This window comes from Silene latifolia, chromosome 10 (assembly GCF_048544455.1).
Source record: "Silene latifolia isolate original U9 population chromosome 10, ASM4854445v1, whole genome shotgun sequence".
In the NCBI taxonomy this organism is placed as follows: Eukaryota; Viridiplantae; Streptophyta; class Magnoliopsida; order Caryophyllales; family Caryophyllaceae; genus Silene; species Silene latifolia.
This window is the reverse complement of record NC_133535.1, coordinates 145,212,917-145,227,968: the sequence shown is the minus strand read 5'-3', so window position 1 is coordinate 145,227,968 and position 15,052 is coordinate 145,212,917. Positions and strand designations below refer to the sequence as shown.

General features: G+C 34.6%; 1 pseudogene; it reads right to left on the bottom strand.

Annotated features, from left to right (window-relative positions):
* LOC141606179 (2-alkenal reductase (NADP(+)-dependent)-like) overlaps nucleotides 1–10,894 on the bottom strand; it is a 39,366-nt pseudogene extending 28,472 nt beyond the window's left edge.
* Between the last annotated feature and the right edge of the window lie 4,158 nt (nucleotides 10,895–15,052).

Genomic DNA, 15,052 nt, shown 5'->3' with positions numbered 1-15,052 from the left:
CATCTCATGATTGCAAATGTACTCAATTTCCGTTATAAATATCTCTCATTGTTCTTTATTGCCTAGAACGATTCTAGAAAATCTACTTCTTAATTAACATAGCCGCAATGGTATCTTAACCATCCTAATGTGTTTTGATTATGGTTTTGTCGGAAACCATGCGCAATCTCAATTGTCAATTGTCACTTGTGTAACATCCTTACACAAAATTGCATCATAAACACTTTGCTTTACTTCCTTAATGCTTCTGCAAGCACTTAAGGGTAATCTTTACATACTAGGTAAAGATTACTTAAATTCGATTTTGAAAACAATTCATCATACTCAAAGTATATGAAGTGTTATACATCATTACTCATTTAATTGATCCGGCAGCGGAAACAAATGGAATCAATCAAGTACGTTCAATTTAATTTAACTAGTCATGAATCTTATCAACATAAGACTTCTTACTGACGCTAATATCATGTGGATTTATCTTCATAAATCCGGATATTCCAGATGTATTATAATACTCCAAAAGTCTCAAATCATTCCTAATGATCAATATGTCATCCACATATCGGACTAATTAAAATTTCCGTAACTCCCACTAAACTTCATGTATAAACACAACTTCTCGACTTATCGAGAAATGTTTTATCACATGATCAAAATGTTGATTCTAACTCATTGATGTCCTACTTAAGACCCTCTCTTAAGTTTCACATTATCTTAGGATTGCAAAAATCTACTAAACTCAAGACATGTATTGAATACATTCCTTCTATTGAAGAAGTGGGTTTTAGATTCACTCGCTATGTATTTCATAACCTCATAATGAAACACAATCCCTAAGAAGATCCAAATAGACTTAAGCATTTTAATTAGTGCAAGACCCTTTGTCACTAATCAACCAATCTTGCTTTGAAATATCTCTTTATTAGTGCAAAACCCTTTGTCACTAATCAAGCCTTTTATTTTGGATTTTCATGGCTCTAAGCCTTGTATTGAGTTGTGACTTAAACACTCTTATGTAAGTCATATATTCATTATTTTCTAGAAGTAATCAATTTGAATCAAACGATTTCTCTTGTAATTTATAAGCTCTTTGCTTTCTTAAAAGTAGCATGAATCATTTTCAACAAGTGACGAACTTTAACCTCCTAGGTTTTAAAGAAACAATGTCTTACACAAAACATCTCATGTAGCCAAGAAAGACCAGTTTCTTGCGACATAACATCTTTGTGGCTCTTTGAATAATTTCTCCCACTCTGTCTTCTAGAAATAAACTTGTATTTTAGAAAGACTGACTTCATGAGCCGCAAACCCGTCGTATTTCGTGATAATTGAAAGGGAAAAAATGAGCATTTGTTTCTTGTGATAACTTACAAATATGGCACATTACCATTTCATATCTCATATGATTTAGTGGAAAATAAATTAGACAAAATGATAAATTCCCCAAAAGGATCAAGTAACTCAAAGTAACTTGATTGAAGTCCAAACCATATCGAATAGTGTTTGAATTCACATCCAACCACACATTATTCCATAATGCGTGTTAAGAGAGATTAATTTGTGATACTATATCACATTTCCTTTGGCTTATGTCAAAGTCTTGACTTTGATAATCCCATCACGACTAAATCGTGATTCCTTGAACTCTTTAAACTTCTTCAAAGATTTCTCTATTTACCTTATTAAGTGAACACATTAGCCTCAACTTAAATCGTTGGTAAAAGAAAATGATCAACCTATTATGGATCAATGATTTACAACCTCGATCTCCTTTTCAACCAAAAGGCACGAGACATCTTGCTTTGAATACAAGATACGCATATACCATTAACAATCTAATGGTTTCAAGAGTACTCGATAACTCTTTGCGTTTATCATTCCAAAATTTAGGGTTTAATCTTGGGTTACCAATTTGAGTCTTACATCATCTTCATGATATATCATTCTAGTTTGGTTTAGAATATAATCACCTTGATGATGGGCTAGCCATACATCAAATCATGGTGTAAAGTGTCACAAAGGTGAAAATCTCTTTTGTATCTTAACAAGTTTATATTCTTATTTAGAGTTTATGCACTTAATAGTCATAATTAAGTACAACTTTAAATCCAAAAACTAGATTGAGTACACAATTACTCTATCTCTCGACATTATTGTTGCTTGTCGTCATATTCTAATCATCCTATGTATCAAGTACAATGATGAAAACCTCCATTGGTTTCTAATATTGACGAAGTAGTACTAGCAAAATTTTATGTTTAATCAAATAAACATTTTAAAGAAGAAGGTCCCATTAGATGTCCCACAACTAACTTGATAATTCTTCAATAATTTGGGGTTGTTTCCTTTCTCGTGTCCAACATTTAAGACAATGGAAACTTCATCGGTCGGGATTGATAGGTTTAGTATCGTCATTCTCAACAACTTTACCTTTAACGTTACCTAGTATCAATTCCATTATAATCTTTACTTCTTGAACCTCGTCTTCATCTTACCGGTTTAAGAGAATGCTCCCACTCATTTCAATGAGTCTTTGCTTTGAGAAGCAAAATTGAATTCATGAAGATTACTCTTCATTTGTTCGTTTTAGTCTTAAAACTTTCATTGAAGTGGTTGCGTTATTTTGGTCAATTACGAATTCTGACAAAACTAATTACCAAAATAATTTATCGCTTCAAAGTACTTAATTCACTTAAGTATATGAAAAATAATCCATTGTAAGTAGATGTGTTAGTCAAGAATCAAAAACCTGTTTGATAATGAATAACTTTAATCTATACTCTTTACAAGAGATCCTTAGCAATGGTTCATACGAGGTCTTTAGAAGAAAATTCATATTTTGTCTTTAGTTACGATGTTTTAATGGAGATTTGAATCAAAATCGAAATGATATCGTATATGAATTGTGGTAAAGAAATAGAACAATATGATAACGGAATAGTGGAAAACAAAACATTCATCGTTATATTAATACTTGTAAACAAGTATAGCATTTACATAGTGACCTCTACCCAACTATGATAAATGATTCCAAGATCCAAATTCATATTAACTTGGGCACGGGGTAGCCGATGAAACCCTTATCAATATAACTCGGTGGATTAACTCTTTAATCGATTCTACTTTTAGAACTCTCGGTCGATAAAATTACTCTAATATTTATCTATAGCCCAAAACACATCAACAAGGGCACGGGGTAGCCGATGAAACCCTTATCAATTACTTTTGTTGAGTTCAATCCAAATTTCGAATAAATGTGTCCATTATCCAAACCCACATTAACTTAGGTACGGTGTAGCCGATGAAACCCTCATCAACATGAATTCGGTGGATTAACATTTATCACCCACTTCCCCTACGTAACAAGGTTTGTACCCCGGGGTAGCCGAGTGCACTCCCTCGCGAAATAGGTTTTCATGGTTTCTATTATTTAGTAAGGCTATGTCTCAATTGTTTATTTTAGCGAGAGGTCATGTCAATTTATTATCTATCACGTTTTAAGTGAACTAAAGCGGTGAACTACGATAATTATAATTGACACGGTCGATAAACTCGATAAAATGATAATGCATGTTTAGTTATGGCGATTTAGCAATGCATGTGACATAAAATAAAATGCAAGCATAAAGATAAATAAATCCTAGTATGACCTTTCCTAAAATAGAAAACTATTTATCTATTACATATTCGGAAACCAACTCCATTGGTCCCTTGAACTTCGGTTGTGGCACGCATCTCGAAGTAACACCGTCTTTATGTATCGCCATTCTTGAAGAAATCCGTCTTTGGGAACTCCGGAATGAATAAAATTACATAATAAATTACATAATTTCCTATTATACATTTGTAACTAAAATAAAATAAATCTATTAAATTACAAAACGGTGAAACGAGATCACAATAAAAATACAACCGAATCGATATTCCCATACATTTCGGGAAATACCAATTAAAATCTAAGGCCATACTAAGTAAAATTACATAATTCAAAAATTACATAAATTAAAATTATGACAATCATAAAGAAAATGCAGCATTATAATATGTATGAACATGCTCAATTTTATGCTAAATCGCCTTTTAATTAGCCAATATCGTATATTACTCGGTTTTTACGGATTTGCGTGATTTCAACATTTTATAATCACAAAAATACATAAACTCATATTTATGCATAAGTTAATTACCCTAACCTCTTAGGACTCAAAACTTAGTCTTCACTAATAATTTGACCATAATTAACTTTTATTTACAAATTTGTTGATAAATGGACCAAAATTACAAAATAAGCTATTAAACTTCAAATAAATCACAAAATTTCAAATAAATTCAAAATCCAAAATTTAAACTCATGAACATTCTGGAAAAATTCCATGACACTCATAATGTTCAAAAACCTTAGGTTAAAAATTTCGAAAATTTACCGGAAAAACAATGTTGCGGTTTATCGATTTTTAATAAAATAATCATAAAAACATGGAAAAATTATTTTCATTAACTTTTCAATTTTATATCTGAAAAAGATAATAAAATGCAACATTAGACGTTTTTCCTAAGTCATAGATTATGTTTTATTAATTTTCCACTAATAATGTCACTATTTATGCTATTTTTCTTCAAAAATCCATAAATCATGCAAAAAGACTTCTTTATAGCCAATTATTTTACACACATCTTGTAAAATTGCATGTGACAACATATTAATTTTCTATGACCAGATTCGAAATTTAACTCATATTAACCTATTTTTCACCTAAATCCGAATTTAATAATGAAAAATTCATTTTTCGAGCATAACAAGTCCAAAAATTATGAAAATTTACAGGTTATCTCAAAATAATATATGTAACAACATATCCAAAAACCAACTTAAAATTCGAAGTATAGCTAATTTTAGACCAAAAATGACATTTTTACTCATAAAATCATATTTAAATGCCATTATTGTAAAATATGAACAATAAAATCCGTAAAATTAACCAAAAAATCCTAAAACATTTTAGGACCAAAAATATTAACATGCATGGATTAATTTCGTGATATATCATAATAACACAAATTTTACAAGTTTTATTCGTTATTCTTATAACTCGGAAAAACTTTTAACCGATTTGCATGCAAACAACCGTGGCTCTTGATACCGATTGAAGGAAATGTAGATTCATATACATACTAACATACTCTTATATGTCAAAATTAATTTGTCTAAAATTAAATGTGGATTTTATGCATGCAAACAATATAATAAAAGAGAAGAAATCATATCCTTACATTGAAATTTCGGTTCAAATGGGCACAAAAGAAATCTCCTTTTCTTTTGTTCTTGAGCTTTCCAAATGGAAGAACAAGGATTCAAGTGTAGAATCCCTCCCAAAAGCATATACCCAAGGAATACATCTTAATAAACCAATACTATTTAGATCTAGTAATAATAATGGTTTTACAATAAAATTGATACAATATAAATTGTATTTTCACTCTTGAAATTTCGGTCAAGAGGTGGTGTTTTTGTGAGATTTTATTTCTCTAGAATTATCATAAATTGTAGAGAGTTTTCAAGGATTTTCTTACACTAGGAAAAATAAGATGGGAGGAATGAATGATGTAAAAGAGAAGAGCTTTCCTCTCTTTCTTGTTGGTGGCCGAAAAAGGGGCATTGGGTAGTATGCCCAATGCCTTTTGTTTTTGCTCTTCACAAGAGACTAGGCATGCAAGCCTACTACCTAGTGTCATGATTGTGTTTTTATTTAAAAATAAATAACACAATATTTACTAAACACACACCCATATTTCGGTTTTAAGTATAAAATGGAGAATCCATTTTATTTTGTCATTTGTCAAATTTGTCACATGTAACATGTTACATGACATGTTACGATGCAATGTATTTTTATCATATTAAAAATCAACATACTCATAAAATATGTCATTTACAAAATCGACTAGTAATTCGTAATTACTTGTACCAAATATTTCACCAATTTATAAATCGTATTTATAATAATTCATTCAAATTTAATTGTTTCTTTAAACAATAATTTCATCCGAGTAATGATACAATTCGATTACTCAGACCGTATCTCATTTAATTACATTTCAATTTGATACGTAAATTATACTCACAAAATCATCCGTCAATTTTAAGCAATTTAATTAACTCGTATCGGTATACGATTAATTAAATAATCAATTAAGAGTATTTCCCTATAGGTATGACCTAAGGGGATCAACTGATCACCACCGTCGCACGACAGTAATGTCAAACTCTAGTCAGCCAATCATTACCGATATGTGTGGACCAGTTGACTTGTAAAATATTACATCCCACATGTATTCTTAAAATGAGATTTAATAATGATATTTAAATCATGTGATCGCACTATTGTTGAGGACACATTTCCCAACAAGCCACGGCTCTGAATTCAGCTTTAGTGGACGAGAGCTAAAGGGCACGTTGCTTGCGGGAGGACCAACTGATAGGATTAGAGCCAAGATAAACTAGATAACCGGAGGTAGAGACATAGTCCGATGTATCACCACCCCAGTCCGCATCGCAGTAGGCATGATGACGAAGGGGTGTGGATTTAGTGAGGTGGACGCCAAGATGGAGGGTACCACGAAGATAGCGAAGTAACCTCTTTAGAGCAGTCCAATTAAGGGTGGTCGGGTGGGTTAAGAATTGGGCAAGTTTATTGACAGAATAGGCAATGTTAGGTCGTGTAAGAGAAAGGTATTGTAGATTTCCAATGATAGCTTGATAGTTGGTCTTATCGTGAATTGGTTGAGCCGGTTGTAGAGGCAGGATTACAATCCTGGTAGTTAAATTTATGTAGTAAATCAGAGAGATATTTGGTTTGGTTTAGACTTCATCTAGTCGTGATTGGAGTGACTTCAATACTAAGGAAGAAGGAGAGGGGGCCTAAGTCTTTGAGTGAAAATTTGGTAGCAATGTGGTTTATAAAGGATTGGATGTGGGTTTGGTTGGGTCCGGTGACAATTATATCGTCAACGTAAACTAGAACGAGAAGTTTAATGTGGGCCGTGTTATAAATGAAGAGAGATGGGTCGGATACGGAGTTTTTGAATCCATAACGAATTAAATAAGATTTGAGTTCGGTGTACCATGCTCTCGGAGCTTGTTTAAGGCCGTAAAGAGCTTTGTTTAATTTACAGACATGATCGGGTTTTCCTGTGTCAATGAAACCTGATGGTTGGGTCATAAACACGGTATCATTGAGGTTACCTTGGAGAAATGGATTGTTGACATCAATTTGGCGGAGATGCCAACCCTGCGTAACGACAAAGGTTAGGACAAGACGTATTTAATCACGGGACTGAAGGTTTCCTAGTAATCAATACCTGGTCTTTGATGGAATCCTTTGGCAACTAACCTAGCTTTATGTTGTTTGAGGCTCCCATCCGGGTTGTACTTGACGCGGTATACCCATTTACATCCAATAATGTTGTGGGCGTGAGAACGAGGGACGAGTGTCCAAGTTTGGTTTCGAATAAGGGTTTGGTATTCATCGATCATGGCAACTCGCCAACGGAGATAGATGAGGGCTTGTTTGGTTGTGGTGGGCGTGGTATAAGTTATAGGAGAGACGACTGTTTTGGCATATCGTGGATTGGGTTTAACAATATTATGAGAGAAACGGGTTTCAACACGTCATGGAGGGGGAGGTGGAGGTGGTGGGGTTGGTGGAGATGGTGAGGGAAACGAGGCAGGAGTAGTGGGAGTCGTGGTTGAGGAGGAATTTGGTGGAAGAGGAGTAGGCGAAGGAGTTTGTTGGCGAGGGGAGGTGGGTGGTGGGGATGGCAAGGGAGTGGGTTGTCTAGGAGAGGTGGGTGTCGGGTTCGGGTCAGGGGGCGTGGGTGTTGTTTGTGGGATGGTGAGGTCGAGAATGGGAAGAGAAAGAGTGCACCATTGACCGGGAGTGGGAGGAGTCGATTGGGTTGTGTTGGTGAGGGTAAGATAGGGGAAGTCGGATTCAACGAAACGAACATGGCGAGATGTAAATAATTTGCACGAAGATGAGTCGTAACAAATATAGGCAATTTGGGTGGTCGAATAGCCCACAAAAATACATGGTTTGGTTCGATGCTCCAGTTTGTGAGCGGTATAGGGTCGAAGTCACGGGAAGCAAAAGTAGCCAAAAGAACGGAGTTTGTGGTAGTTGGGTGGTTTGTGGTGAAGAATTTCATAGGGTGATTTATTTTGGAGAGTTGATGTAGGTAATCGATTAATAAGATAAGTTGTAGTGGAGAAGGCATATGGCCAGAAGGTGGTTGGAAGATGGATTTGAGTGAGGAGAGCGAGTCCGGTTTCGACAACGTGTCTATGACGCCGCTCTGCAAACCCATTATGTTCGGGTGTTTGTGGAGGCGAGGTTAAGTGAGTGATACCGTTATTTAGAAGAGCAGGAGTTAATTTCTTATACTCACCGCCATTGTCGAAATAAAATTGCATATGGGTTTATTAAAGTATTTTTTGACAATTGATTTAAATTGATGAAAAGTAACGAATGTATCAGATTTGTTTTTAATAGGGTAAAGCCAAAAATAGTGACTAAAATGATCTACAAAAATAATGTAGTACTTGAATTTGTCGTGAGAAAGAACAGGGGCGGTCCAGACATCCGAATAGATGATGTCGAGGGGTGCAGTCGATGTGAGAGTCGAGACAGAAAAAGGTAATTTTTGACATTTTTTTTATTAAGCATGGGGTACAATGAGTGAAATTTGAAATACGGAAATTAAATTGAGAATTCAGTAATTTAAGGGTTGCATTTGAGGGGTTGTCGAGACGGTGGTGCCAAGAGCTTGAGGTTGCGGAATAGGCGTGGATTGGAGGTGATGGGTGCCATTCGTAGGTTCCTTCACGGAAGTGTCCCTGGAGAAGTGTTGCTCCCGTCGAGATGGCCTTAAAACAAAAAGAGGTAGGTGAGAAGCACCACTATCAATTAGGTAGGAAGAGGAGGGGTTGGAGAAGGCAGTGGGCGTGTGAGCATAAGCACAGTTCTGTCACGGTGGTGGAGGAGGAAATGCAACATTAGGATAGTCTCGCTTAAAATCGGGACAATCGCTAATAACATGACCCTTGCTTCGACAATATTGGCAACGACCTAAGAAGGGTTTTGGAGCTTGGTTTGTGGTCTGGTTTTGGAGAGGATAGCGAGGCTGGGGTTGGGTTTGGTATTGAGGCCGGGGCTGGTAGGGTTGTGGTTGGTAGCGCGACGTGGAGGTTGTGTAGGGACGGGTAGAGGCAGCATGAGCCGAGGGGGTGAAGGGGGTGGTAGGGGTTTGTTTGTTTACAATGAGTTCATGGTTGATAAGTTTTTCATGTAAATCTTTGAAAAGTGATGGGTACGTCACGAGCACGAACGGCATCAATGACGGGTTAGTATAGTTTTTCGTCGAGGCCATCAAGGATTTGGCTTATGACGTCCTCATTGTCGACTGGTTTTCCTAATTGGGCAAGGTTGGCGGCGCAAGTTTTGATGGCGAGCATATAATCTGTGATGGATTTGTCGCCAAGGGTGATATGTTTGAGACGGTCTTTTAATTGGAGAATGTGGCCATAGGAGGGGTTGGAATAGGTTGTGGCAAGGAGGTTCCAAGCCTCATGAGATGTGGTACAATCAAGGATTAATGGTGCAACGGTCTTATGGAGCGTGCCAGCGAGCGCACCAAGAATAAGTTGGTCTTGTTTAAACCACGTGTTGTAGGCAGGGTTCGGTATTGGGTCAGGGTTGGGTTTGGTGGTGGTGGCGGCGAGTGTGGTTGTTTTTGGTGGAGGGTTTGACGATCCATCAAGGAAACAGAAAAGACCGAAACCTTGAAGGAGACGGGTGATCTGAAAACGCCAATAGCGATAGGTTGTCGGGGTGAGTTTGGTACAAGTGGGAAAGGAGATGGAGAGTAATGGTTTGGTGGGTTCGTCGGCATTGGGGATAAGGGTATTGGATGGGTTTGCCATGGGTGATCGAACGCCGAGTACAACAAGGATGAGAAGAGAGGTTAGGATCGATATAGGGAATGATACCATATCTTGGATGGGTTATTGAAGATATTGCTTCCTCAAAATAGTCGGACACAATCTTCTATTGTTATCTTGGATATCTTGGTTGTTTAGGAAACAATTGTACATATCTTTTCTGTTTATTTGTTCCTATTATTATGTAGTTGTTACCTAGTTTATCTCCTAGTCTTTAGGATATTTTATTCTTCTATGTACCTATATATACATGTAATTCATATGACATATTATCAATCAAATATATTCTTTATAGATATTTGATAGGCGAAAAATAACAGGTTTTTTTATTTTCAAAAATAATTTAATATACATAACTGGTAAAAAACAATTTGCAATTATTTCATAATTTATGTGTACCATTCTAAAAAGACAAATAAAAAAATAGAGGAAGGACAAAGTCACAAAGTAATTGGATATGAAATACCGATCCAGGAGTGAAGGATTCAATATAAGAAGGACGATCATGGGTAGACATACGACTTCTCATGTACGGGTCACATGACAAGTAGAGATTCTTAAGAAGAATACTACTTCTACTAGTATCATCATTGTCGTCTTTTGGAAGTTTAAGGGTAATCTTGGCTTCCCGAATCTCCATGTCGGACTCTTTCGGAAACCCGACGACGTAGTTCTTCAACACTACTTGCTTGTTCCTCACTTCTGCCATTGTTTTTATTTTCAAAGGGTAAATGTGTGTGAATAATATTAGTGTTGCTTGGATAATAATGTACTCCGTAGATGTTTTGAAATGATAATGGCATGGGGTCTGCTTTTTCATGCATGTCTCTTTCTTAGCACAAATCGGGTCCCGTACGTAACATATTTTTGGGATAAATATTACACAAGTACGATGAAGATGACATTTGTGAACACAATTTTTATAAGACTTAAAAGATGATGTAGCTAAGAAGGATTCGAGTTTATGTGTGGATGGAGGTACTTACTACTAGACCGGTAAAATGGGTCAAATCCGAATGACCGGACCCGGAAAAGCGGGATTCGAGATCTGAAAGTGACCTGAACTTGTTTGATCCGAATATGACCCGAAATCCGAATTGGCCTGACTCGATTCAGACCTGACCCGAACTTTGATTGACCCGACCCAAAAAAACCCGACTTATAATTGACCCGGTCCAAAATGATTCGAAATGACCCAAAATGATCCGAATCGACAAGTACTAAGTCATCCCCCTTATTACTAAGAGAATAAAAGATTCTCTTAATTTTCCACTTTTTCCGCCTAAGCAATATCTCTCCCAGTTGGGCCCTTTTTTAGATTATAAACTACGTATAAATAATGAGCTAGAAATTAATGATCCCACTTCCACTAACCCAGTTTTTTAGACAATACAAGTAACATTTTTTAGTAGGGAAACAATCTCTTATTGATTTTATAAACCTTTTCAAAATTGTGATTGGATATCTATAATGGAAACTTATCAAACTAATTTCTCCGGGATTCTCCCCAAAGCAATTTACCCATCCTTTGTAATTGAGGCAAGTCTTCACTTATGTGATCTTCTAATTTGCTCTCCAAGTCTTCAATTAATCCGAATATAAAAAAGGTTTTTGTAAGACCCTATTTTATATCATATCCAAAATTATGACATTTGTAAATTCCTAAATTTCATGCGCCATAAAATAAAATAATCCTACCATATTCTATTATCCATAGTGTATAATTATTTAAATTCGTTTTAAATTGTATCACTTTTGGTGTAGATCGGAGGGAGTAATATGGAAAACTAACTTTTTCATTAGTGTTTATCAACCGCTTGTATAAAAATCTAGACTTATACCGTCACCTCAAATACTTTTACATTAAAGAGGAGTCCAAATATCGAAATTTTTCAGAACAAGTTCGAAAATGTTATAGAATAAGAATTAGAGAATGAAGTGTAGAGAGAAAACAAGCAAATAGATTGAGAGAGGGAAGAGGGTTGGATATTATTCATCTTTTATGGGGTATATATAGTACATAGATAGAGGGTGACTTACAACCTAGTTATACATATATATGGACTATACTGGATAGAAGCCAAATGGACATCCATACTAATTAATGTTTCATAACACTCTACCTTGGATGTACATTACTGAAGAACACGCCTCGTTAAAATCTTAATAGAAAAACCCTGTGGGAAAAACACTAGTAAGGAAAAAGAGTACAATATTCTTCTAACATACAAACAAATAAGATGCCTAGTTAAAACCTTTCTATGGAAAACCCAGTGGGACAAAACCATAGGTAAGGAAAAAGAGTACAACGAGTGCACACTCCCCTGATGGTTACATCATTTGTAAAACGTCAATGCAACTCATGATGTGACGAAGTTCTCGATCTTTGAAATAGTTATCATCGTACTTGATCAACTTAATAGATGCCTTCAATTTAACAAGAATATTTATTATAGAATTGATGATCGCTTCAAATTTCATAATATGACGATAGTCATTCATAACGATTTTGCAGCTTTACTAGCTCCAAATGATCTTGTCACTTTTGTAGATTGAAATCACCTGAACTTTTCTTTGCAAAACATATTATAACAATCTTTCATATGATAAGTGACTAATTTCTAAACTATATGAAGGAAAAATGTAATGATGTGATAGGAAACTAATTCAAAGATGATATACTTAGTCTTTGTATGCACATGATGATGATGATGATGATGATGATGATGATGATGACTCGATAATGCAAACTATACAGTATTATTTTCAATATCCATGATTTGGATGGATTTCAGGTTTATGAGTTCGTTAATAGCCATATATATATATATGTCGACTGTCAAATGGACTTATAAAGTCTTAATTCCATTGGAAATTGAATATGGCGCGCAAATGTGTATCCGTTTCATATGGATATACTTTTATGATCATATACTAGAATTTCTAGAATCGGTATTTTACATATATTACACTGTATGTGTAATTTAATATGATAAAAATTCTTTTGTTTTACCAACTTTTCACTTACTTTATTCCCCCTAAGGTGGTAAAAACTATATTCAAGATAGATTGCAATCATTTATATAACCACCTTAGAATTTGATTTCTCATATCATATACTAATGAGATTCATTAGTGGGCATTATCGTAAGATTTTATAAGATATATGGGAAGTATGTAGTGTATAATGCAATTGACTATCAATTTGCCGAATAAAAAGCCCAATTAGGAAGATCAACTTGTTCACATAATAATAATCAAATTGTGAATTTTAATAGCACAAAGTACTCATATTTGTGTTATGTGCTTTCAAACCATTGAAGATAATATCAATTTGTACAATTGAATTTGCAAGGTCTTTTCAATCTCGAGTACTGTTGTGGAACACCAATGTTTAGATCTTCAAATATGAAATCATACTCAAATTTAGTGTAGTTTCCTGTTGTAATACAGAGTAATATTTATATTCTATACATAAGAGTTTCAACACATTATAAGCTTTATGTTTATAATAAATGGGTATAGTAAAAACCCAAATGAACTCAATGTTACATCAAAGTTCTTTAAGCACGTGTTGATCATATATGACATTCCATGTCAACTTTTGATAGTAGTTCGCAAGCAATTTATTATAATCCTTCATATTTGGGGTTGAATATGCCTTAATATGTGCAATTGTGCACTACTGAGTTGCCAAACTAAAGTTGGATGCTAACTTATGTTTAGCTATTATATAGCATGTGCTCAAAATAATTTATCGTCATCTCGCCAAATAAATGAATTGTTACATGACACATTTAGGTTTTAGGTAAATTGGCAAGAATTAATATCCCTTTGGGAAATACGACGAATAATAAATAATTAAGTCATAAGAAATTAAAAAATATGATTTCCCGTTGAGGAATGAAAAAAATATGGTTTGATGTAAGGTTGTTTTGATAGAAGTTCATCCCACATTATTATACTAATAAAAGACTATTTCACATTAATGTGATGGGATATTGTATCCCTTATAATGACACGAGACTCCTTGACATAGATTGATAAAAGACCGTCTTAAATTATAATGACTGATAAGAGATTGTCTCATGTTAAATAGATACGAGATGTTTCACATGAAATAGATAGGAGCTCGTCTCAAAACTCTCAATTAAATAAATATGAGATCGTCTTGAATTAAATAGATATAAGATCGTAAATTATGATGGCAGGAGACCGCCCCACATTAAATAGATAGGAGACAGTCTCACATGACCGAAGATTATGTCAGATAGGAGAATGTCTCATATTATATTGATAGAACATCTTGAATTAAAATGACTCGTTTCATGTTAAATAGATATGAGTTCGTCTCAATTAAATAGATATGAGACAATCTCACTTGAATAGATATGAGACCGTTTCACATTATAAAGAAAGGAAACTATACCATCCAAATAACTTTCAGATTCCAACCGTTGAAGAAAAATATTTCTGTCTAATAATATCAAGGGCTACAAAAAGATTTTACAAGATTCCACGTACATAAGTTTGGTCATATAATGTACCATAAACAAATCTAATTACTATGTGGAAAAAATAGGAAATCATATCACAATTCTCGCATAATATACCATATACAAAGACTAGGTGGAAAAATTGAACTTGAACATCAGACAATGAAATCAAGAGTATTGTTGATGTCTATATGCTTATTGCTATGTGTTCGAGCCTTTATACGGATTAGGAATATAAATCTTAAATTCGATTTTCATCAAAGTGGTTATAATTAACAAATGGATGAGCCATGAGCGATTAAAAATGATCTTTGGCTAGAGATTCACCTGATTAAAACTGGCCTCTTACAAAATAGGTAAAGTTTTATAAAAATGTAATGCAAATAAAACATTACGATTAACTACTTACCTCATTGTGTTATGTGCTTGGGGACAATGTAAATTGAAGAAATATACTGTATGGAGCATGAATAAACACCTACTAATACAAAAACAAGAAGTAAACATGTTTAGAAAATTGTTACCGAGTTTTTGATGTAGCATTACCTTTTCTTGGCGT